This window comes from Marmota monax, unplaced genomic scaffold, assembly GCF_021218885.2.
Source record: "Marmota monax isolate L192 unplaced genomic scaffold, Marmota_monax_Labrador192_F-V1.1 WCK01_AAM20220418_F8-fsc00015, whole genome shotgun sequence".
In the NCBI taxonomy this organism is placed as follows: Eukaryota; Metazoa; Chordata; class Mammalia; order Rodentia; family Sciuridae; genus Marmota; species Marmota monax.
In genome coordinates, this window is record NW_026692194.1 from 22263427 (window position 1) to 22287334 (window position 23908).

At 35.9% G+C, this 23908-nt stretch overlaps 1 protein-coding gene across 8 annotated transcripts in view; it reads right to left on the bottom strand.

Moving 5' to 3' along the window:
• Ppm1b (protein phosphatase, Mg2+/Mn2+ dependent 1B) overlaps positions 1 to 23908 on the bottom strand; it is an 85179-nt gene that overhangs the window by 44438 nt on the left and 16833 nt on the right. Inside the window, exon 1 of one of the 8 annotated variants that reach the window (XM_058573501.1) lies at positions 15042 to 15065. The exons of the other annotated variants lie outside the window; for them this stretch is intronic. The gene's annotated coding sequence lies outside the window, so the exon portion shown is untranslated. Of the gene's footprint in view, positions 1 to 15041; positions 15066 to 23908 lie in introns of those variants that run through there. 8 annotated transcript variants of the gene reach the window in all.

Below are 23908 nucleotides of genomic sequence, written 5' to 3' on the forward strand. Positions count from 1 at the left end.
AAAATGTGTATATATAGCTGAAGAGTAATAAACTCAACAACCATGCACTCACCACAGTTTATCAACACCACTAAAACCTCTGGACCTCTCTTCCCATCCAGTTGGGCACTATCTTAAATTTTCTAATTAGAATTTCTTGTAGTTCCATATTCATGTGAGGTTGTTTAGTTTTACATGGTTAGCACTCTACACTGATATACAGCACATTTTTTTCTTGTTCAGCATTGTATTTCTGAGTGTTTACACTGACACAGAATTATAATTCATTCACTACACTGCATTACATGTCTGTACAACTTATTTATCTATTTCAATACAAGTTAACATTTTGAGTTTCTTGGTTTTTTTCTTTTTATTGTAAACAATGCTGTTTTGAAAAATCTTGTTGTATAAATAAGTTTCCCTACAATAAGCACCTAAAGTGCAAAGGGTTTAAAGTCTAAACTTTGACAATTAATAGTGATTATACCCACCCCCCAACAAAAATCACACACAAGTACTGCCCTGTGGTATGGTATTCTGTCTTCAATTACTTAATATAAAGAACTGGATTCACAGTTGTTAGAGGGAAAAATTAAAAACGAAACAAACTAATCTCCAACTATATAAAACAAACAACATAAGAATTAAAAGATAAAATTTCCTACCACTCCTAAAAATATTAAATATACTTATTATTTTTGGTACCAGGGATAGAACTCAGGGGCACTCAACCACTGAGCCACATACTGAGCCATATTTTGTATTTTTATTTAGAGACAGGATCTCACAGAGTTGCTTAGTACCTTGTTTTTGCTGATGCTGGCTTTGAACTCTTGATCCTCCTGCCTTAGCCTCCCGAGCTGCTGGGATTAAAGGCATGGGCCACCACGCCTGGCTAATAATTAATTTTGATGATAAACTTTCTGACAAAGAACAAGAAAACTAATCTCAAGAGTTGTTTTTTTTTTTTTTAAAGAGAGAGAGAATTTTAATATTTATTTTTTAGTTATCGGCGGACACAACATTTTTGTTTGTATGTGGTGCTGAGGATCGAAACCGGGCCACACGTATGCCAGGCGAGCACGCTACCACTTGAGCCACATCCCCAGCCCAAGAGTTGCTTTTTTAAAAATCAAATTTCAAGTTTTTCAACCTGCCTTTGTTGGCAGGTTGGTGGCATACTGTTCTCGCTAATTACACTATATTAAGTGGAACAAATCTCAAGTTAGCCCTCAGTTTACAGTCAAGCCCAATGTTACTTCACATTCAAAAACAAACAAAATTGACAGCATAGTAGAAAATAATAGGGTATCAAAGAACACAGTTAATCTTCAAACACCAGGTGACATAAATATAAAAGTAAAAGGGAAAGAGTATATTGCACTCAACATTTGTAGTAACTGATTCTAATGTAACTCATGTAAAGAGGACTATTTTTGTTTACCATATTAGGAAATCTATTTTTTTCCCCCAGTGCTGGGGATGGAACCTAGAGCCTCACAAATGCCAGGCAAGCACTCTATTACTGAGCTACATCCTCAGGTCCTAATTATTTTTTAAAACCATGTCCTTGTCCTTTAACTACCCCCCAACTCTGCAAAGTCATATCTCCTTCCTGAAAAGCAAGGTATCCAATCTTCTAGAAATTCTTTCCCCAAGTTGCTCTACTAAACTTCATTAACACTTCATTAACATCAACACTTAGCACTTTCTACTTTGCATATTTAATAACCCTTCTGTGTGTACCTCAATCTCCCACAATAGTAACATTTCTTTTTTTTTCCTCTGCCAAAATAAATAGTGAATAAATGCGAGAAGACGATTTTTAAAAAAAAATAGCCTGAAGAAAGTGGTTTGACCAATCAACACTTCAACTTCCAATAAATGTGATAAATCTTTTATAGCCACACTTCTCCATGGAGCCAGAGTGGACTCCCTGGAAAAAGGCAATACCTGTATTAAAACAAGAAAGATAATGGCCTCAGACAAAAACAAAACTAAATACCAACCTAAGTATTAGAAAAAGCCTGGTTCTTTCAGATAAAGACTTTTGGGCTGGGGATGGGGGGTACAGCACCCAGGAATGGGATATGGAGTAAGGTTGCTAAAATGTCATCCACCACATGATGGCAATCAAGGAGCTGTACTATACAAAGTCATGCAACCCAGAAGACAAGCATGGACTAGATAATGTATTTGGCTTTTATGCTCTAGATTTATTTCCCTTTGGATATTCTCTACCCTTTAATAATGTTTAAATATCTGAATTTATCTTAATTATCTTTAGTTAAATTAAGGTGAAAAAGACTCATGCCTGTATTCTGGAAAGGACACTGAAGGTAAAATGAATAATGTCTCCCTTAATTCAATATGAGTACAAATAGTGTAAGGGGTAGGGTCCCCATAATGGAGATAAATCTTGGCAGAAGAGACCTGACAGAGTCTGGACTCCTATATAATTTTTTTTTAATTAATTTTATTGATTTATTTGAGAAGGAGTCTCATTATGTTGCCCAGGCTGGTCTTAAACTGGAGGTCTTCCTGCCTCAGGCTCCCAAGTAACTGGTACTAAAGATATGCAGCACCGTTTCTGGCTTGGATTTTTTTTTTTTTTTAAAGGAAGTAATAGTTTACTCACATATTATAGTCAGAAAGCATTTTAACTAACAGTCAGATTTTATAGGATCATTTATAAGGTTTGGCCATGAAAATTTATTCATATGAATTGCAGAAACAACTCTCAGACCAGCAGCCATTATTTTGAAATGACCTTGGAACATTTCATAACAGGAAGTCCAGAAAGCAAACTATATGTTTGAATATACACAAAGATCTGGACTTTAATAAAATTAAACAAAATGATCCCAAAAGAACCAAGAAACCTATAGTGCTTAAAAAATAAATTTCTTATAATAAATAAAAGCATATAAATTCATTCTCAAGATGTTGCTTGCCTATAGTCCCAGCTACTTGAGAGGCTGACCATCTAAAAAAATAACTAAATAAATGCAAACTTTCACCCAAATACAAACAATAAATCTAGACAGTGAACTATATAGGAAATAAGGAAAAGGCTGCACAATTTTATCTCTTACTCTACACCAAGTGTTTGTTTTTCAAGAAAAAGAATGTCTCTGCCTATTGTGAAATTGTTTTTAGGATCTGATTAGTAACCCAATTATCAACTGCTGCCGACAGCTATAATTGTATACAACAAGAATTCGGCTTACAAAGGATACACAATTCAACTAGATATGTTGGCATTTCATAAAGACTACAGACTACCTGATTTTTCTTTAAAGCTTTTAAAGTTTATAACCAGATACCTTATTTCTGGATATAAGTTATAACAGTTATGTAGGCAGTTGCCCACGGAACACAAAACAATGGCAACAACAACTTTTCTCCAACTTAAAATAAACAAGAAAACAAAACTTTTCAAACCAAGTATGTATGAAATGTTACACACCACTCCCATCAAAACTATCATCTGGCTGGGCATGGTGGTACGTGCAAGTCATTCCAGCGACTTGGGAAGCTGAAGTAGGAGGACAGTAAATTCGAGGACAGACTTAGAAACTTAGTGAGACCCTGTCTCCAAATAAAAAACAAAACGGCTAGGGACATGGCTCAGTGGTGAAGTGCTCCTGGGTCCAATGCTCAGTACTGTAGGAAAAAACAAAAAATCCCCACGTTTTTAGGAATCTGTATGTTTTCAGGTTATCATAAACTACTATCCATAAGAAACTGGTTAAATGATAAAAACTGGGGTATATTTATCATTTACAAAATGCAACATAGGCCTGGGGTAGAGCTCAGTGGTAGATTGGGTGCTTGCATATTATATACAAGGCCCTGAGTTTGATTTCCAGAAACACACACACACACACACACACACAAGTATCATAACATTTTCTGCAAAAATAACAAATGGCAAGAGAATATTGGAAATAAAGCTTTTAAAATTTGTCCTCTAATAAATATGAATCAAAAGTCATGTGTGAGGCCAGGTGTGAGTCATACACCTATACTGTAATACCAGCTACTCAAAGAGGATTGAGGCAGAAGGACTGCAAGTTCAAGGCTAGCTTCACCAATTTAGCAAGATCCTGATTCAAAAAATAAGTAAAAAGGGATGGGCATTTAGTTCAATGGAGTAAAGTCACTGGGTTCATTCCTAGCACCACAAAAAAAAAAAAAAAAAAGTCACGAATGAAATTTGGTGACAGGAATTTGGAATGTTTGACAACCAAAAGCAACAATTATCAGACATTATGAACACAATGTACTGAAACTGTTTATAAGAGATAATCTCCACAATCTGGTTATAAATTCTGGGCATTATACAGAGTATCAGAATATTGTTATAACTTTGATTTGTCCTGTGGAAAAATACTCAAGGAGGCCCCAGTGATGATCTTTTACTGGTGAATAGTTCTACAAATGCTTGAAGTGGTAGAGAATCCACAATCACACAATATTTTTTTTTTTGAAAAGCCAGTCACTGGTTATGACTTGGTATACCTCTGAAATATTGAATTCCAAGTTTATAGGTGCCATGAGAAAAAAAGACTAAACAATAGCTAAACTTTGGAATCAACCTAGATGTCTTTCAACAAACGAATGAATAAAGAAAATGTGTTATATAGACACAATGGAATATCACTCAGCCTTAAAGAAGAATGAAATTATGGTATTTGCGAGTAAATGGATAAAGCTGGAGAATATAATGCTAACTGAAGTAAGCCAATCCCAAAAAAACAAATTCGGAATGTTTTCTCTGATAAAAGGAGGCTGACTGTAGTGGGGTTGAGAGAGGGAGCATGGGAAGATTAGATAAAATGTAGATAGGGCAAAGGGGAGGGAGGGGGAGGGACGAGGCAAGGGGTAAAAAAAGATGGTGGAATAAGATGGACATCACTACCCTAAGTACATGTATGAAGAAGACATAACTGGTATGAATATACTTCGTATACAAGCAGAGAGATGAAAAATTGTGCTCTATATATGTAATATGAATTGTAATACACTCTGCTGTCATATATAACTCATTAGAATAAAAAAATTTAAAAAGTAAAAACTAAAAAAATAAAAGGGCTGCAGATGTGGCTCAGGTTAAGTGCCCCTGGGTTCAATCCAATACATGAAAAAAAAAAAAAGCCAAAAATGTAGTGTTTTGTTTGAAGTGTTTTTGTTTGAAGTGTTTTTGCTCCTTTCCAACAAAAATAATTGTTGAACAGGTCATGAAAGTCACTTCAGTGCGGTGTGGTGGCACACATCTATAATCCCAGCAATTCAGGAGGCTGAGGCAGGAGGATTGCAAAATTTGAGGTCCGCTTCGGCAACTTAAAGACTGTCTTAAAGGAGAGAAAACAAAAACAAACCACTTATGTGTACAGTGTATAGTATGACAGGATAGCGTATTTGCTCAATGTCCTATTTAAAGGACAGCTTGTTTATATAATATACTATATTGTCCACGTATCCTAACTATAGGAAAATGTATTTTCATTCATAATAATAAAAGATATAAGTAAAAATGAAGTTTCTACCTATAAAAAAAGATAAGTTCTACATTATGATTTCCAACCAATTTTAGTGCCATTTTCTCTGAAATAATCATAGAATTGAAATCTTGGACTTAATGGGTGAACAAGTTGCACTCCCCATTTCAATTCCACTCCATTCAGTATATGGTTATAATAAATAGATGCTGATCCCTCACCTCCAAAGGAGATGGAGGTTTATTTCTTAAGACGGTACCATGAAGCCAAGTGCAGTGGTGCAAGCCCATAATTCCAGCAACTCAGGAGGATGAGGCCCTCAAAAAACTTAGTGAAACCCTGCTCTAAATAAAACAGAAATAAGGGCTGGGGATTAAGTATCCCTGGGTTCAATCCCCATTCAAAAAAAAAAAAAAAAGAGGTACCATGAATGAAATTTTCTGAATTGAAGAATACCAAACAGATTAAGAGAGGAACCAGATTTTTAAAATTAAGTGAAAGTTTTTACACTTCTTATTTGATTTACGAACATTTTTCAGACTGGCTCCCAAAATACTGGCACCAATTTACATTCTTTAAACAAAAGATGAGAAGAGTCTTTAAAGGAAGATCTAAAGACAATAACAGTGGAGGTTATCCAATCACCATTCAGCCAACCCCACAGCAAACAAACCTCATAAACAGGCACAGAGCTTCCAATCAGTGCTCACTTTAAAATATAAGACCATTCATGGCCCAACATAAAAGAATTTTCCTAATAAGAATCTGAGATCAAAACAGGCAGAAAATGAAATATTGGAAAAGAAAAGAGCTTCACTGGAAAGAGAAAAGTACAGAAAGATGGGAGAAAGGAAATGACCAAAACACACACACACACACACACAAAAAAAAAAAAAAAACTCCTTTTAGAAAGGTAATCATTTTGAATCCATAACAGAACATTATATTAAAAGAAAAATAAGAGCATTCAGAGGAAGAAAAGACCCCCTGAAAAGTAAAAACAATGTTTAAAAAAAAAAAAAAGCTGAGAAAAGTTGAAGAAAACCCAAAGAAATCAGAACTTCCGACAGAGATGGTAAACTACAAGAGAATTGGTCCAGAGGGTTGAAGAGTGAAACAAAACAAACAAAAACAGGAGTAAGAGATACAGATTAAAAAGAAAGACCTCTCATGAAATGAAGGAAAGATTAATGAGGGCAAAGAACTGAAAAAGCTAAAATCTCATCTTCTTTAAGGGAAAGCCAATAGATAATTCCTACAACAGAAAAATCAAAAAGTGGCAATAGAAGCACTTTGTTCAGAGATGAAAAGATCAACTTGTAAAGGAATCAGCTGTTGAATTCTCACTGGTTGCTTCAAGGCAAACTTCTCCAAGAAGAGGAAGGCAGGAAGTACCAAGGCTTATAAAATCACTTGGTTCTTTAAAGTATATAAAAATATAATTTAATTTGAAAACACTACCAACTTTCTATACAAAATAAGACAGCACACTACACAATAACAAGGAACTTCATATCACAAGCTAAATTTCTCTTGGTCCTACCTATCGGTAAGAAAAAGAACACAATGAAAAAATGGACCCAAAACCCACAAATGGATTTTTAAAATAACTTTGTTTATTTTTTATGTGGTGCTGAGGATCAAACCTCACACATGCTAGGCAAGCGCTCTATCACTGAGCTACAACCCGGCCCCGCAAATGGATTCTTAACTATGTTCAACATTATAGGAAGAAAAATTAAAATTAAGACTACACTAAAGTATTTTTTCCTCATGTATTGGACTGACAAAGATCAAAGGCTTTGTAATCATTGACTTGAAGAGACTATTCAGAAAAATACCCACATTGCTGGTATACAATCTCATAGGAAACTTAATATAACTTTTAAAAATTACCTTTGCATATACCTTTAATCGAATTCTAAAAATTCATCTACAGTTTACTCATAAAATGCTTATACACTGTATCACTGTTAGTAAAACATGACTGTGGTGTGGTGGTGCAGACCTATAATCCCAGCAATTTGGGAGGCTGAGTCAGAAGGATCACAAATTCCAGACCAGCCTTAGTAACTTAGTGAGACCCTGTATCAAAATAGTTTCAAAAAAGGGCTGCAACCCTGTATCAAAATACAGGTTTAAAAAAGGGCTGCAGGCTGGGCTGTTTGGCACATACCTGTAATCCCAGCAGTTCTGGAGGCTGAGGCAGGAGGATCACAAGTTCAAAGCCAGCCTCAGCAATTTAGTGAGACCCTAAGCAACTCAGTGAGACCCTCTCTCTAAATAAAATACAAAAAAGGACTGGGGATGTGCCTCAGTGGTTAAATGCCCCTGAGTTCAATCCTTGGTATAAAAAAGGGAGGTGGGGGAGATATAATTCAGTAATAGAGTGCTTGGTTAGCATCAGCCAGGACTTGGGGTCAATCCCCAGTACTGCAAAAAAAAAAAAAAAAAAAAAAAAAAGACATGAAACTATTTGTATCAGTTGGGATCTATTTTTTTTAACAGGTGGTTGTGAATAAATATTTAATGATATAATACACTACAATTTTTAAAATATATACAGTCATACTGTGTGTATGTGATTGTGTGTATGTGTGTTTCATTTTCAGGAGGTATACCAGAACTAGAAACTTGGGGAAAGAGATATCAAGTGGCTGGGAGACAGGAGAGACATTGTACACCTTTTCCATTTTAACCATGTGAACATAATAAAAATAAAATCACTTAAAATTTAATACCATTTGATGATATTATTTCAACTAGGAAAATTCTTTTGAGTGTAACCTTTTTTCTTTTTCTTTCTTTCTTTTTTTTGGAGATGGGTCTCACTAAATTGCCCAGGCTGGCCTTAAACTTGAGATTCTCTAGCCCCAGTCTAGCAAGTGGCTGGGATTAAAGTCACACACCACTGAACCCAGCAAGTGAATCCTCTTTTAGCAATCAGAAGCCATAACCTATAAAAGTCTGGAGAACAATATTGATATTATAAATATCAATATCGATACTCAAAAAGTTTTCTCTGCAAAGTTACAATTACCCACATTGATAGAGAGTGGGCCGTTCAGAACAAGCAGATACATCTCTTAAAATTACACTGTCCTTTCCTTGAAGAAGTAAACTCACTGGTGAACCTTACTATCAAAAATAATAATAAATAAAATCATGAATTCTACATTCAATTCAGAATGAGGCCTTTCTAAGCATCAAACTACACTACAGTGTATCATAAATTCATGAATATATATACATCACAATAACAGAATGAAAACTTCCTTTCTAAAAGGAATTTAGCCTATTTTGCACTACTGACTTAATATGTAGTGCTGGCTACACTCTAAGTATCAAATTCTACCTAACTGAATTCCAATTCCATAATAGACTGAACAAAATCCTTGCAGTGCCTTTTATAATTTGATAGAAATAAGATTAGCAAGTAGTTCCCCAGGCATTGATATAAATGCTACATTATTAAGGATGTTAGCAAAAATCGAATATTTCTGATAAATGTTGCAAGATATATTTTTAGTCTAAGATACTGTAGTGTAAGTACACTTTCACAGACTTGATATAATAAAAGCAATACTGATGGAGATTTTAGTTAGCAACAAAAAACTATCGTAAAACAAAACAACTTTTCCATGTGACTAATATGTAGACTCAAAATTATCCTGGCAAAAACCCTAGATATAAAAGTTAACATTTACAGTCTCTATAATATGATTGGGCACTGGAGCCTAAATTAACTTCATCTACATTAACTCAAACATTTGATTTTGCAACAATCTTATAAAGCACATAACTGTTTTCATTTTGTAGATGAAGGCACCAAGTCACAGAAAGACTAAAAACTTGACCAAGTAGGTAGCTGAGTTGTTCTAACCCAGGCTATGTAGCCCCAGAGTTCATGCTCTTAACTACCACCAATACACGCTTTAGTAGATATTAAAAGTATGCTAATTTTTGCCAGGTACAGTGGTGTATGCCAGTTATCTCAGCAACTTGGGAGGATCGAAAGTTCAAGGCCAGCCTGAGTAATTTTAGTGAGACCCTATGGTTCAGTGTAAGTTTAATACCCAGGAGAAGGAAAAAAAAAAATTTTTTTTCTCCAGAGTTATGTTGAGACAAATTTATTTCTTCACTTGAGAAAAATATCTCCATTCCCAGGCATACAAGCTCTTGACTATAATCCCAGCAATTTGGGAGGCAGATGCAGGAGGATCCCAAGTTCAAGGCCAGACTTGGCAACTTTGTAACACCCTGTTTCAAAATTTTAAAAAAGGAAGCCTGGGAATACAGCTCAGGAGTAAAACGCCCTGGGTTCTACAGAGTGCTCCCCATCACCATGCTAAACAAACAAACAAACAAACAAAAATGCTGACATTAGCCTTATTCTGCTTTCTTTCACACACTTTCATTAGCAAATTCCATCAGTTCTCCTTGAAAGATGGACCAAATCAGTACACTTCTCTACATTAGTAGCTTCCACTATTCCAATGGACCAACTAAAGTTATCTTTTATGACAGCCTCTTAACTAGCGCTTAGCCCTGCTTCTCCTTTGCCTTCCTATAATTCATTTTCTAGACTGAACTTTCTTAAATGTAATGGAATTATGTCTCTCAAAACCTCCAATTGAATTTAGAAGAAAATCCAAATGTATGACAATTCTTTATAACCTGATCCCTGTTTACTTCTTGAACCTTACCTTCCTGTAACTCTTTGATCATCACTTTCAGTCTCTGGCCACAATGGCCTTCTTTCCATTCCCTTAATAAGTCAAGATTGTTCTCCATCTTTTAACCTTCTTTTTACTTGTTTTTGCTTCTAAAAATCACCCTCATCCCAACTACCCATAGCTATAGAGCTAATCTCTTCTTGACATTTAGATCTCAGCCCAAATGTCAACTCAGAGAAACTTCCAATCTTAGGTATTCTCGTACACGTTCTCCATTATATCTCATGTCCCTGGTTTTTTTTGAAACTGTTTTCATTAAATTGTTTACTTTTTTACCCTAACTAGAATGTAAGCTCCATGAAAAGATGAACTCCATCTGTCTTATTCATTTCCAAAACTAATAAAACAATCATGGCATAGAAATTGATCTCATTTATGTGAAATCAATAAATGAATGAGCAAGTGAACACTAAATCAAGTAGACTGCTATATAAAATATGTATCTGATAATGCTTACATTATTGGAGCCCTACTGGAACTGAAAATGGGGACCCAAAGTTACTGACTCAACCTCAACAAAATTATAAAATATAAATACAACAGAGTAAGTTTGGTGCTAAACACATAAAGCATGGCATTAGTTCTGAGAACCATAATTTAACAGGGACACTGATGAAACTAATAAGAAAAGTAAGAATATCAGAAAAGACATTAAAAAAAAAAAAAAGTTGGGACTGCTTAGAAAAGAGAGGTATTAAGTCCTAAAAGAACTGACGGTGAACACTGAATTCTTGTAAAAGAAGAAAAGACTTATTAATTTATTCCAGAAAGCAGATTCAGGATCAATGGATAAAAGGCAGGGTCTGGTTAACATTAAGACTTCTTTTTGTTCCACAGTGCTGAGGATGGAACCCCGGGCACTAGTACGTGCTTTAGGCAAGCACTCTACCACTGACCTACATACCCAAATACCCAACCATAAGACATCTTTTCAAAAACATCTGGGAGATATAGCTCAATGGCAGACAGAGCACCTAGAATTCAAGCCCCAGCACCACTAACAAAAAACAAAAGTTAAAAACCCTACCTGTAACTCCTCTACATAATGTCTATTTAAATACACAAAAATCAATATGCATCACTTTGTTGTCTTCTGCAACATAAAGATAACAGTACCTCAGCTGGGGTTGTGGCTCAGTGGTAGAAAGCTTGTGCAGCACATGTGTGGCACTGGGTTTGATTCTCAGCACCACATAAAATAAACAAATAAATAAAATAAAGATACTGTGTCCATCTATAACTTAAAAAAATATGTATCAGTACCCTTACCAAGATGAAGTCAGAATAGAATATGGAAAGAAAAACAAGTTAACAAAGAGGGGGATTGAGAAATATAAATTACAAAATGTCACCTTCCACTTAAAATGATGGATAACCTCAAATACTACTTAAAAAAAAAATGGTAACACAAATAAACAAAAACACTTGTATTCTTACTGTAAAATGTAAAAGTTGTACATATAAAAAATACATATGGACAACTGGGGATACAGCTCAGAGACAGAATACTTGTCCAGCAAATGCAAGACCCTGATTCAATCACCAGCACCAAATAGAAAAAAGAAACAAAAATAAATAAATTTTTAAAAATATATATATGGTTGCTATGAGACTGATGAGGTTATGGGAGTTTATACAGACTCAAATCTATCTTTAACTGGCTCTGTCAATAATTGTTGAAGTTGGGTTACAGGTAATAGGAATTCAATATAAACTATTATTTCTATCTTTATGTGTATCAAATTCTCCAGATAATAATTTTTCAAAGCTAACTTAATGCTGTCCCTCTAGGTTCTACCAAAATTAGGACCACATTTTCCTGAATAACCACACTTGGATACTTTTTTTTTTCTGCGAAGGGGTGGGGTGGGGGTGGGGGAAGGGTAGGTAGTGGGGATTGAACCCAGGGGTGTTTTACCTCTGAGCTGCATTTCCAGTTCTTTTTGGTTCCAGGGATTGAACCCAGGAGTATTTCACCAGTAAGTCACATCCCCAGACCTTTTTATGTTTTATTTTAAGACAGGGTTTTTTGTTTTTTAGAGAGAGAGAGAGAGAGAGAGAGAGAGAGAGAGAGAATTTTAACATTTATTTTAGTTTTCGGCAGACACAACATCTTTGTTGGTATGTGGTGCTGAGGATCGAACCCGGACCGCACGCATGCCAGGCGAGCGCGCTACCGCTTGAGCCACATCCCCAGCCCAAGACAGGGTTTTGCTAAGTTGCTTAGGGCCTCACTAAATTGCTGAGGCTGACTTTGAATTGTGATCCTCCTGCCTCAGCCTGGGCCACTGGGATTACAGGTACACTACCATGCCCAACTTTTTGTTTGTTTGTTTGTTTTTGAGACAAGGTCTCATTTAAGTTGCTGAGACTGGCCTCAAAGTTGCAATTCTCATGCTTCAACCTCTCAAGCAACTGGGATTGCAGGCATGTGCGCCATTACGCCAGGGCCATACTTGGATACTTTTTGATCCCAGGAATTCAAATTGAAGGACGTGTAGAGAAAAAAAAAAAAATTGCCTTAATTTCATTATCCCTTTATTCCCTAATAATTACAAATACCAGACATTACTACCACTTTTACCAGCCCCATGCCCAAAGACTCTTCATCTGGTAAACAAAATGATGGGACATGCTGCACAGAGGAAGGTCTGGCCTGAAACCAAGCCTCTATAGGGACAACCAGGAGACTCATCTGAGAGGACTAATGGTCCTCCTACCTCTTATTTCATACAATTTTGCACCAATGGCTCATTATAACATGTAGTTATAATATGCTTTTATCTTATCTGAGGCACTAAGGAATAAGCAAAAACTTCTAAAGTGCTTACTCTTTGGCAGGATCTGTTTTAAATGCTTCACAAACATTTAACTCTTTTCAATACTCCCAAATAATGTAGTTATAGACTACTTACAAACAAGAACACTCCAACACTGAGTGCTAGAGAGAACAGGATCTGTATGGGAAAGAGACGAAGGCTACTACATGGTATACGTACACATCACTGCATTCACATAGATTTGGCATAGTGCTTGGTGCACAGCAAATTCAAGTTTCGCTGTTTGAAGCTTCCTAGAATTTTTATCCTGAATATTTTCAATCCAAAATTGGTTAAATTCAGAGATATATAATCCACAAATATGGAGGGCTTATTGTGAGAGGAAATCTAAAACAACAAAACTCACAGAAACTGAGAGAATGATGATTCAGAGGATATAAGAAGGGAGAATAATGGAGAGAGTTGGCCGAGGGATACAAAGTTAAAATTATATAGGTGTAATCAATACTTAAGGTAATGGATATGCTAATTAGCTTAATTAATCATATATATATATATATATATCACCTTGTACCTTATAAATATATACAACTATAATTTGTCAATTAAAATCAAGTTAGAGGGCTGGGGTTGTGGCTCAGTGGTACAGCATTTGCCTAGCACATGTGAGGCACTGGGTTCAATCCTCAGCACCACATAAGAGTAAATAAATAAAGGTATTATGTCCATCCACAACAACAAAATTTAAAAAAAAAAAAAAATCAAGTTGGAAAATAACACCATCCCAAAATTGAATTTCTCACATTCCCTTTTTCCCCTCAAACCAAACAACCAACCAACCAACAAAGAGACTCAAAATATGGGAGAACAAAACTTAAGAAAGTTGTAGGTCCAGTCTAGGGTACAACATGCAACTAGTTGATATTATAGAAAGAAAAGGAAGGAGAAACACTATAAGAAATTATTCAGAAAAGTTTCCTAGAGCCAGGAACAGTGGTGCACACCTGTAATCCCAGCTACACAGGAGGCTAAAGCAGGAGGATCACGAATTCAAGATCAGCACTGGCATCTTAGCAAGTCCATCTCAAAATAAAAAATAAAAAGGGCTGGGTATTAAGCTCAGTGGTAAAGTGCCCAAACGCCCCTGGGTTCAATCCCCAGTACAAAAAAGAAGAAAAGTTTCCCAGAGCTAAACAACATGAATATAAATATAAACACTGAAAAAAGAACCACCGCAACAAAAATGTATCTGAAAATTTTAAATACTGGTGATGAAAATAAAACCCAAAAAATTCCCAAAGGGAAAAAAATAAGTTACATTAGAGAAACCAAAACTACATAAGAAATCTCCAGAATAATATCTGGGAAAGCAAACATGAACATTTTCCTGTGGAACTATGGAAATTCTCATATACACCCAAGGAAAAGCATGCAATGATTCTAATGCAATGTAATACTCTACAGAAGTTAAAAGTATGGATGATACTTACATGTTATCACCATGAATAAAACTCAAAAACAAAGAGAGGTAGAAAGGGATACACAGACCATGATGCCATTTATGTAAAGTTGTGAAATTTACAATAGATTAGATGCATGAATATGTAGCAAAAAATACTAAAAACATGTTTGAATAGTATCTTGATAGTAGTTACTTTAAGACAAATGGTAGAGTGATAACATTTTGATAAAGTTGGTAATATTTTCTTCCCCTTTGAGAGAAATTTGAAGCAAACAGCAAAATGTCAATGTCTATAAAATCTTGATGATGTCACAGGGGACCCTTAAGAATCAACTTAAATTTTTATGTTGCAAAACTATTTAAAAAGATGCATGTCTAAGTAACAGTAAAACTTAGTCCACTTCCCCTCCAAAAAAGGTACTTGTTCTGTTCAATTATGTAATGTGAAAATGCTATGTAAACACATATGTAGAACAGAAACTGTTTAGCCAAAATAAATGTCACTTCTGTTTTAACAGATGCCTTGTCTAACACTTACAAATAAAAGATCAAAGTCATTTAAATTTTATCTACTTACTAAATTTTTAAAGAATTCTTTAAGGGCTGGGGATGTGGCTCAAGCCGTAGTGCGCTCGCCTGGCATGCGTGCGTCCCAGGTTCGATCCTCAGCACCACATACCAACAAAGACGTTGTGTCTGCGAAGACTAAAAAGTAAAAATTCTCTCTCTCTCTAAAAAAAAAAAAAAATACTATAAAAAAAGAATTCTTTAAATATACTTTCAAAGAAGTGGGAAAAAATGTTTCAAAACTAAGTACAAGCGAGGGAATTCAAAAGTGACTCAGGACAAGGACCTAGGAATTAAACCAGAGACCCTGCACCTAATAAAAGAGAAAGTAGGCCCAGTGGTGCACACCTAATCCATCATGTCGGATTAGATCCCGACTTCCTTAATAAGACTCCTTAGCTCAAGAATTAACATCAAGAACCAATAAATGGGATAGATTCAAACTAAAAAGTTTCTTCTCAGCAAAATAAACAATCAGTGAGATGAGTAGAGAGCCTACACAATTTTTACCACAAGCACATCAGATACAGCACTAATCTCCATGATATATAAAGAACTCAAAAATATTAACATCAAGGAGCTGGGGATGTGGCTCAAGCGGTAGCGCGCTTGCCTGGCATGCGTGTGGCCCGGGTTCGATCCTCAGCACCACATACAAACAAAGATGTTGTGTCCGCCAAATAAATAAATAATTAAATTTAAAAAAAACTTAACATCAAAACCACAAATAACCCAATCAATAAATGGGCCAAGGATCTGAACAGACACTTCTCAGAAGATGATATAAAATCAATCAACAAATATATGAAAAATGTTCAACATCTCTAGCAATTAGAGAAATGCAAATCAAAACTACTCTAGGATTTCATCTCACTCCAGTCAGAATGGCAGCTATCGAGAATAAAAACAATAATAAGTGTTGATGAGATGTAGGGGAAAAGGCACACTCATACATTGCTGGTGGGACTGCAAATTGGTGCAGCCAATATGGAAAGCAGGATGAAGATTCCTTGGAAAACTGGGAATGAAACCACCATTTGACCCAGCTATGCCACTCCTCGATTTATACCAAAGGACTTAAAAACAACATACTTCAGGGACGCAGCCACATCAATGTTTACAGCAGCACAATTCACAATAGCTAAATTGTGGAACCAACCTAGATGCCCTTCAGTATATAATTGGGTAAAGAAAATGTGGTATTATACACAATGGAATATCACTCAGCATTAAAAGAGAATAAAATCATGCATCTGCAGGTAAATGGATGGAGCTGAAGAATATCATGCTAAGTGAAGTAAGCCAATCCCAAAAAAAACAAATGCCGAATGTTTTCTCTGATATAAGGAGGCTGATTCATAATGGGGATGGGGGGGAGCATGGGAGGATTAGATGAACTTTAGATAGGGCAAAGGGGAGGGAAGAAAAGGGGAGGGGGCATGGGGTAGGAAAGAAGGTGGAGTGAGATGGACATCATTACCCTAAGCACATGTATGAAGACACAAATGGTGACTCTACTTTGTGTACAACCAGAGACATGAAAAATTGTGCTCCTTGTGTGTAATGAATTGAATCGCATTCTGCTGTCATATATAACAAATTAGAATAAAGAAAATTTTTAAAAAGTGACACAGGGAATAAGAAATAGGATTTTAAGTTTCAAATATTTTCTCAAAATCAAAAGTATCCAAATTTATACTTTTATCAAATAATCTGTATACAAATGCCCTTATGTAGCTTAATCGATTGTGAAATATTTAAACAATGTGATAAACAAGTTTCTAGTTCAAGATAGATGGACATAACCATTTGTTTTGAATCCCTCCTAATACTTCATAATAAAGGAAAATTTTAAAGGTATAAAACACATAACAATGAGAAGGTAGGAACAAGACAAGGGAGACAAGAAATATTCCACTAAAAGGTAAAAATATTTAAAATTTTTGGTAAATGTAATGTGGATGGGAGCATAGCAATCAATGAAACAGAATGGAGTGATCAGTAGTTCAACAAATTAGAACTGTGGAGGAAATTCTATGCAAGGTTAAGAACTCATACACAGTAAAAATGAGATCATGCATAGAACAAAAACAGAGAGAGCAACTAAAAGCTACAAAAAGCCATCAACTTCAGATTTCCTCATACAGACAAATCATAAGTGCTATTTTCCCAAGAAATTCAAGGTGAATTTTCTATTCATATCTAAGAATAAAGGACTAGGAGTTCAGATTTGTGATGGAGCATTTGCCTACCATATTTTTTTAAAAGTATGAATAGACAAAAATAACCAGACGTAAAGCGTGTCCTTCTTCTTGCTAAAAGGCAGAAAGATAAAAGCAGAGGTAGAAGGAAAATTGAAAACAAAATTGAAAATGAAAGACAATGTTTAAAAAAAAAAATCAGAATCCTCAAAGACTGAAAGACATCTCATCTTGCTTCCATAAAACAAGAAAAGGATGCTATGAAAATAGAACAGAAGATGAAAAATAGCTATGCAGATTTAGGCGTGAGTGCCTCAACTTATCTCTCCTTAAAAAAACAAAGCCTCAAACTCAGTCTCCTTAGATGGTTTTTGAAAGTTTAAGTAAGTCAAAGCAATCTCCCAATCTATATTTAAAAAGAAAATAGTGAACATCATAGAGGTTCAATATAAGAATTTCAACAATGAACCAAACAAGTGTTCTAGAAACAGCCAAGTACAGTGGTGCATGCCTATAACCCCAGCAATCTGGGAGGCTGAAATAGGATGACTTCAAGTTTGAGACAACCTTGGCAGTTTAGTAAGGCCCTAAGCAACTTAGGAGACACTGTCTCAAAATAAAAAATAAAAGGGGCTGGGGGTGTGGCTCAGTGGTAAAGTGCAGCTAGGTTCAACCCCCAGTACCAAAAAATTTAAAAAAGTAGTATTCTAGAAACAAAACGGAAAAAAAAAAAAAAATCAAAGAAACAAATACAACAATTTCTCAGAGCTAAGGAAAGATAGAAATACAATCAAAGTCCACTACTTGGGGAGAAGTGAACTAGACATTATCATTGTGAACTTTCAGATGACCCAAAATTAAAAGAACTCTGGGGGAATAATATGGCGGTTCCTAAAAAAAAATTAAAAAGAACTACCATGATTCAGCAGTCATACTTCTGAGCATATATCCAAAGGAACTGAAAGTAGGGCCTCCAAGAGACATTTATATTGGCATACCCACATTTACAGCAGCATTATTCATAACAGCCAAGAGATACAAACAGCCCAAATGTCCAATGAGGGATGAATGAAAAAAAAAAAAAAAATATATATATATATATATATATATATGAAAATATATATATATATATATATATATGGAGGGATATTACTCAGCCTTAAACAGAAAGAAAATCGCCAGAGGCAGGGACTATAATCCCAGCTCTTGAAATGCTGAAACAGGAGGACTGCAAGTTTGAAGCCAGCCTCAGCAATTTAGTGAGACCCTGGCTCAAAATAAAAAATGTGAAGGACTAGAAATGTAGCTCAGTGGTAGACTGCTCTTGGGTTTAATCCCTAGTACCAAAAGAAAAAGAAAAAAAAGGAATAAAATCCTGTCACATGCTACAATAAAGATTAACCTTGAAGACTCTGCTAAGTGAAATAAGCCAGTAACAAAGGGACAAACTACATTATTCCATGTACATGAGATATGTGAAGTAGTTAAATTCATCAAAACAGAAAGGAGAATGATAGTTATCAGGGGATTGGGAGAAAGGGAGTTTATATATTAATTCAGGGGTGCTTTACCACTAAGCTACATCCTCAGCCCACTGAGAAAGCCATGTACATAAACATTCAGTCAACACATGAGTTCCTTGAGAATGATGGCAAATTTGCCATCAATCAATCTGCCTGGCATAGGCAGACCCTAAGTGTCCTAAGAAGATTGATAGCACAAAGTTGGCCCTGCACTAAAGTCCTTTCCAAGCAAATTCAGCATCTGAAAATGGAGGGGGAGCAGGTGGAGAGGGATACTAGGGATGGAACCTAGGGGAACTTTACCACTGAGCTATATCCCCAATTCTTTTTAAAATTTTTTAAATTTTGAGACAGGTCTCACTACATTGCTGAGGCTGGCCTTGAACTTGAGATCCTCCTGCTCTCAGTCTCTTGAGTCACTGTAATTCCAAGCACTATACCTGGCTGGGATTATTTGAATGGACAAAGAGGACAATTTTGCAAAATGAAAGTTCTGGAGTTCCGTTGCACAACATGGTGAATATATTTAACAGTAGCAAACTAATTATACACTTAAAATGGTTAACAGGACTGGGGACATAGCTCAGAGGTACAGTGTGTGCTTAGCATGTGCTTAGCCCTATCAATTAAAAAAAAAAAAAAAGTCTAATGGTAATAAAATGGCACTTAGAAAGCTAACACAAAATAAATTTAAAGGAAGCATGCATGCAATAACAGATAGTAATTATGGAATTCAAAATGGTAATATTGATATGCAATGTTCAAACTAACCAGAATATCAAAAATATATAATTTGAGGAGAGGGGCTGTGGTTCAGTGGTAGAGAGCTTGCCTAGCACAAGTGAGGCACTGGGTTCAATCCTCAGCACCACATAAAAATAAATAGATATTTTAAAATATATATATAATTTGACAGCAGAAACAGCATAAAAAATTTGATTAATTTTATGTAGTAGCATCGAGCCCTAGATCCCTAGTTAAATGCCTTAAACTTTAAAACATTTTGAGGTTGAGACTCAATGATCTTCCTGAGGTAGATGACCCAGGTTTCAAGACTGGAAGATTCTCAGCCAATATCTCTTAATTTATCTCCCCAATGTATTCTACTCTATTTATCTGCATTTAAAAGCAAGGACTCTAGAGGCAAGCTGTCTGGATTTGAATCTTGGATTTAGATATACCAGCTACACGGTAGGTGACATTAGTCAAGTCAGTCTTTCCTATGCTTCACTGTTTTATAGAATAAGGGGAATAATACCTACTCTCAGAGAATCATGAGAATTTAAAAACTCATACACAAGAAATACTTAAAATAGTGCTTCTATTTAAAAAATTTAACTGAGGCCGCATATCCCCCAAGGGTTATCAAGAAATGCTTGTAGCTAGGAATGTTGTCACACACTTGTAATCCCAGCAATTTCAGAGGCTGAGGCAAGAGTATTACAAATTCGAGGTCAAGCCTGGGCAACTTAGCAAGACCCTGTCTCAAAATAAACAAAAAAAGGACTGGGGATATAGCTCAGTGGTAAAGTATCCCTGGGGATTCAATCCTCAATACTGAAAAAAATAAAAAATAAAAAAATGTTTCTTTCATCTCGCCAAGTACTTTTCACTCCCAGCCTCTGCAAGACAGAGCCTAAATTAAGTTTGTATTATTAAAATATTGCTAAATAAATTATGGTAGTAATAAAATCAGCTCAAAGAGATGCTTAAAAAAATCACAAACTACAAAGAGCAAACCAGATATTTATTTATTTATAAATACCTACTTGAATGAACAGAAAAAGCACCCATTACCCCAGCATTAATAAGCACAGAAACAGAACATCTGGCTCTCATCCTTTACTTTTTGGGGGGTTGCAGTGCTGGGGATTCATCCCAGGACCTTGCTTATGCTAGGAAAGAACTCAACAACTGAGCTGTACCCCACAGTCCTCTCCAAAACTTAATGCTTTCAAAACTGAATCAAAAGTTCTCTATTCTTCCAAATATCAATGGCATTTGTTTAAGATCTTTGAAATAATCATTGATATGAAAAGTTCAAAAGGTTCTGAATAGTTGTTAAATAATTGTTAAACTGATATTTTACCATTTTCATTATGATGCTGGATTTTCAGGCACTGCTGACACCCAACTCTGATAGCAAAATAATGCTATTCACAGGAATAAATAGGCTGGGAAGTTTTCAGAATCCCTCAAAAATGAGATTATGGAGCTGGGCGTGGTGGCATATACTTTTAATCCCAGTGGTTTGGGAGGCTGAGGCAGGAGAATAGCAAGTTCAAAGCCAGCCTCAGGAAGTTATCAAGGCCCTGTCTCAAAATAAAAAATGAAAAGGGATGGGGATATGGCTAATGGTTATGTGTCCCTGGGTTCAATACCTGATATTAAAAAGAAAAAGAGAGAGAGAGAGAGAGATTATGAAAACAAATCAATTAAGTAAATCACGGATTTTGAGAAATTGATCTATATGTAAGAGATATTAGGTATGAGAGTAAGTTTTAGATTTTTTTCCCCTAACTCAAAAACATACTTAGAAATTTTTTTTTTCTTTCCCAGTGCTGGGGTTCAGACCTAGAAACACATGCCTGCCAGGCAAGTGCTACCACCTCTGAGCTTTTCCACTGGTCCAGAAATTTCAAAATTAAGGGGCATGCGCACACATAGTGTGTGTGTGTGTGTGTGTGTGTGTGTGGTATGTGTGCGCGCGCTCACATGCACAGTACTAGGAAATGAACTCAGGGGCACTCTACCTCTGAACTACATTCCCAGCCCTTTTTATTTTGAGAGTTTCACTAATTTGTCCAAGCTGGCCTTGAACCTGTGATCCTCCTAGCTCAGTCTCCCAAATACCTGGAATTAGGCATGTGCCATTGTGCCAGGAAATAGCACCAATTCTGATTCCCTCTCCAAGCCTTCAATAAGGGAAAAAGATCAGTAATAAAATAAAACATAGCTCTCTGACAGTGGTATTATGCTTTTGCTTTTATCTGGGAAAAAAGGAAATCTGTCACTTTGGATACCAATAGTGTGTTCTAAAAATCAGACTACACGCAGTTCTGAACTGTTATAGCCTGTTATTCAGGCTGTAACAAAAACATGAAATGTCCATTTAATAAGTTTCAAATTAGCACACTTCAACATAAGGAAAGGTAGTATATAAAAGAGGAACTGATTTAATGTCACCTGTGGTGCTTTTTTGAACTCTACATCCTTTTTATTATGAGCATATAATTATAAAACCACAAGGATACAACTGTAGACAGGAATATAGGTGAATCTCAAAAATACTGAAAAGAAACTAGACATGAGAAGTACATACTGTGCGATTCCATTTAAATAGAATATAAAAACTAACGTGGGGTTAGAAGTCAGGAAAGCATAAAACGCATACAATAATTAGGATTACTATGAAACCCAAACAAAGTATGTCTTCTTCATTAACATAACAACAACATTCAGTGGCAGGTCTAATAAAGTACCATAACTCAGAAGAGGTGATGAGTTTAACAGTACTTCTGAGATTCCTGCAACAACTATAATGATGAAGAAAAGTCAAAAAGTGTTGCTACACTACTGTGATTTAGTCACACTGGTAACTGAAGAAAACACTAAATTTTAAGTGGAGACTAATGAAAATGAAAATATTATCTGCCTTTGAAAGCTTAAGAAACTAACTCTGGCCTAAGAAGCCCAGATTTAATCTGACTAGAGCAATTTAAGATTAAGTGGGAGGCATCATATATATCAGGTGGTCAGTTTTGAACACATTCCATTAGAAATGACTATTACATATCCAAGTGGAGTTACTCTAGGCAGCTGGATTTAGGAATATGATGCTCAGGAGTGGGATCAGGGCTGAAGATATATATCTGGGTGCATTTAGATGATAATTAAGCTCCTGAGAACAAAAAAAAAATGTGTGAATTAAAAAGAAACTACCTGGGCATGGTGGTGCACACCTGTAATCCCAGTGACTTGCAGGCTAAGGCAGAAGTACTGAGCAACCTGGCAAGGCTATCTCAAAATAAAAATCAATATAAAAAGAACTGGGGGAACTGGGGATGTGGCTCAGTGGTAGAATTCTTGCCTAGCATGCATGAAGCCCTGGGTTCTATTCCCAGCACTACAAACCCTCAACAAGAGACTGGGGATGAGAAAGGGAGTAGCTCAGTAACCATGGGTTTGTCAATCTCTAGTACTGGAGAGAGAGAGAGAGAGAGAGAGAGAGAGAGAGAGAAAGAGAGAGAGAGAGAGAGAGAGAGAGAGAGGGAGGGAGGGAGGGAGGGAGAGGGGGGGGAGGAGAATTTAGAAATTAAAGAATTAAGTCTAGAGCTCTGCAATATTTAAAGGTCAAGAGATGAAAAGGATGAAATTTTAAAGGTTACTGAGAATCAGAAACCAGGGCTGTGGGAGGAAAACCAAGAGAACAGTAACTCCTGAAAAGAAAAATGTGTTTTCAGAGGAGGAAGTGGTCAACTGTGTCAAATGCTAATAGTTCTGCATCCTATCAGATAGAACCACCATGGAACAACTTAGAGCAATAGACAATTATTGTATTTTTACTGTGTGCTGGGCATTGTTCTAACATATTTAAAAGCATTAACTCATTTAATTTTTACAACAATCCTATGAGAAAGGGACTATTATAGTCCCATTACAAATGGGGAAACAGAGAGGTCAAGAAACTCGCCAAAGTCACAAAACTAGGACATCAACTCATGCAGTCCAATTCCAAAGTTAGATCTTTTAACCACCATCCTCTGACTCTCATACTTGAGTTGAAAGCTCTCCAGATAATTCTCTTTCTCCTGGGCTGGCAAGTATGCCCTTCATAGTATTTAAGTGAAGCAGAAGCTTTGGGGGCTTAAGTGGATGGTGGTATAGAAACCTTCTGCCTTCTTTAGGCTCTAGGTCACTGAGGTCTACCTAACTTATGTAAAACATAACCCCAATATCCAGCTGCAATTGACCTGGAGGCCAAATCTCCAATACTATTGTTTTACTTATCCTATCCTATGCAGGTAATGGCTTCCAAAACAACATGTGAAAAATACTCATGGGTAGAATGTGGATATTCTTCACTGAAATGGCCATATTTCATATTCTCTGTCAGGAAGTATAGTGGAGTAGGTAAGAATTCTAAGAAGGTA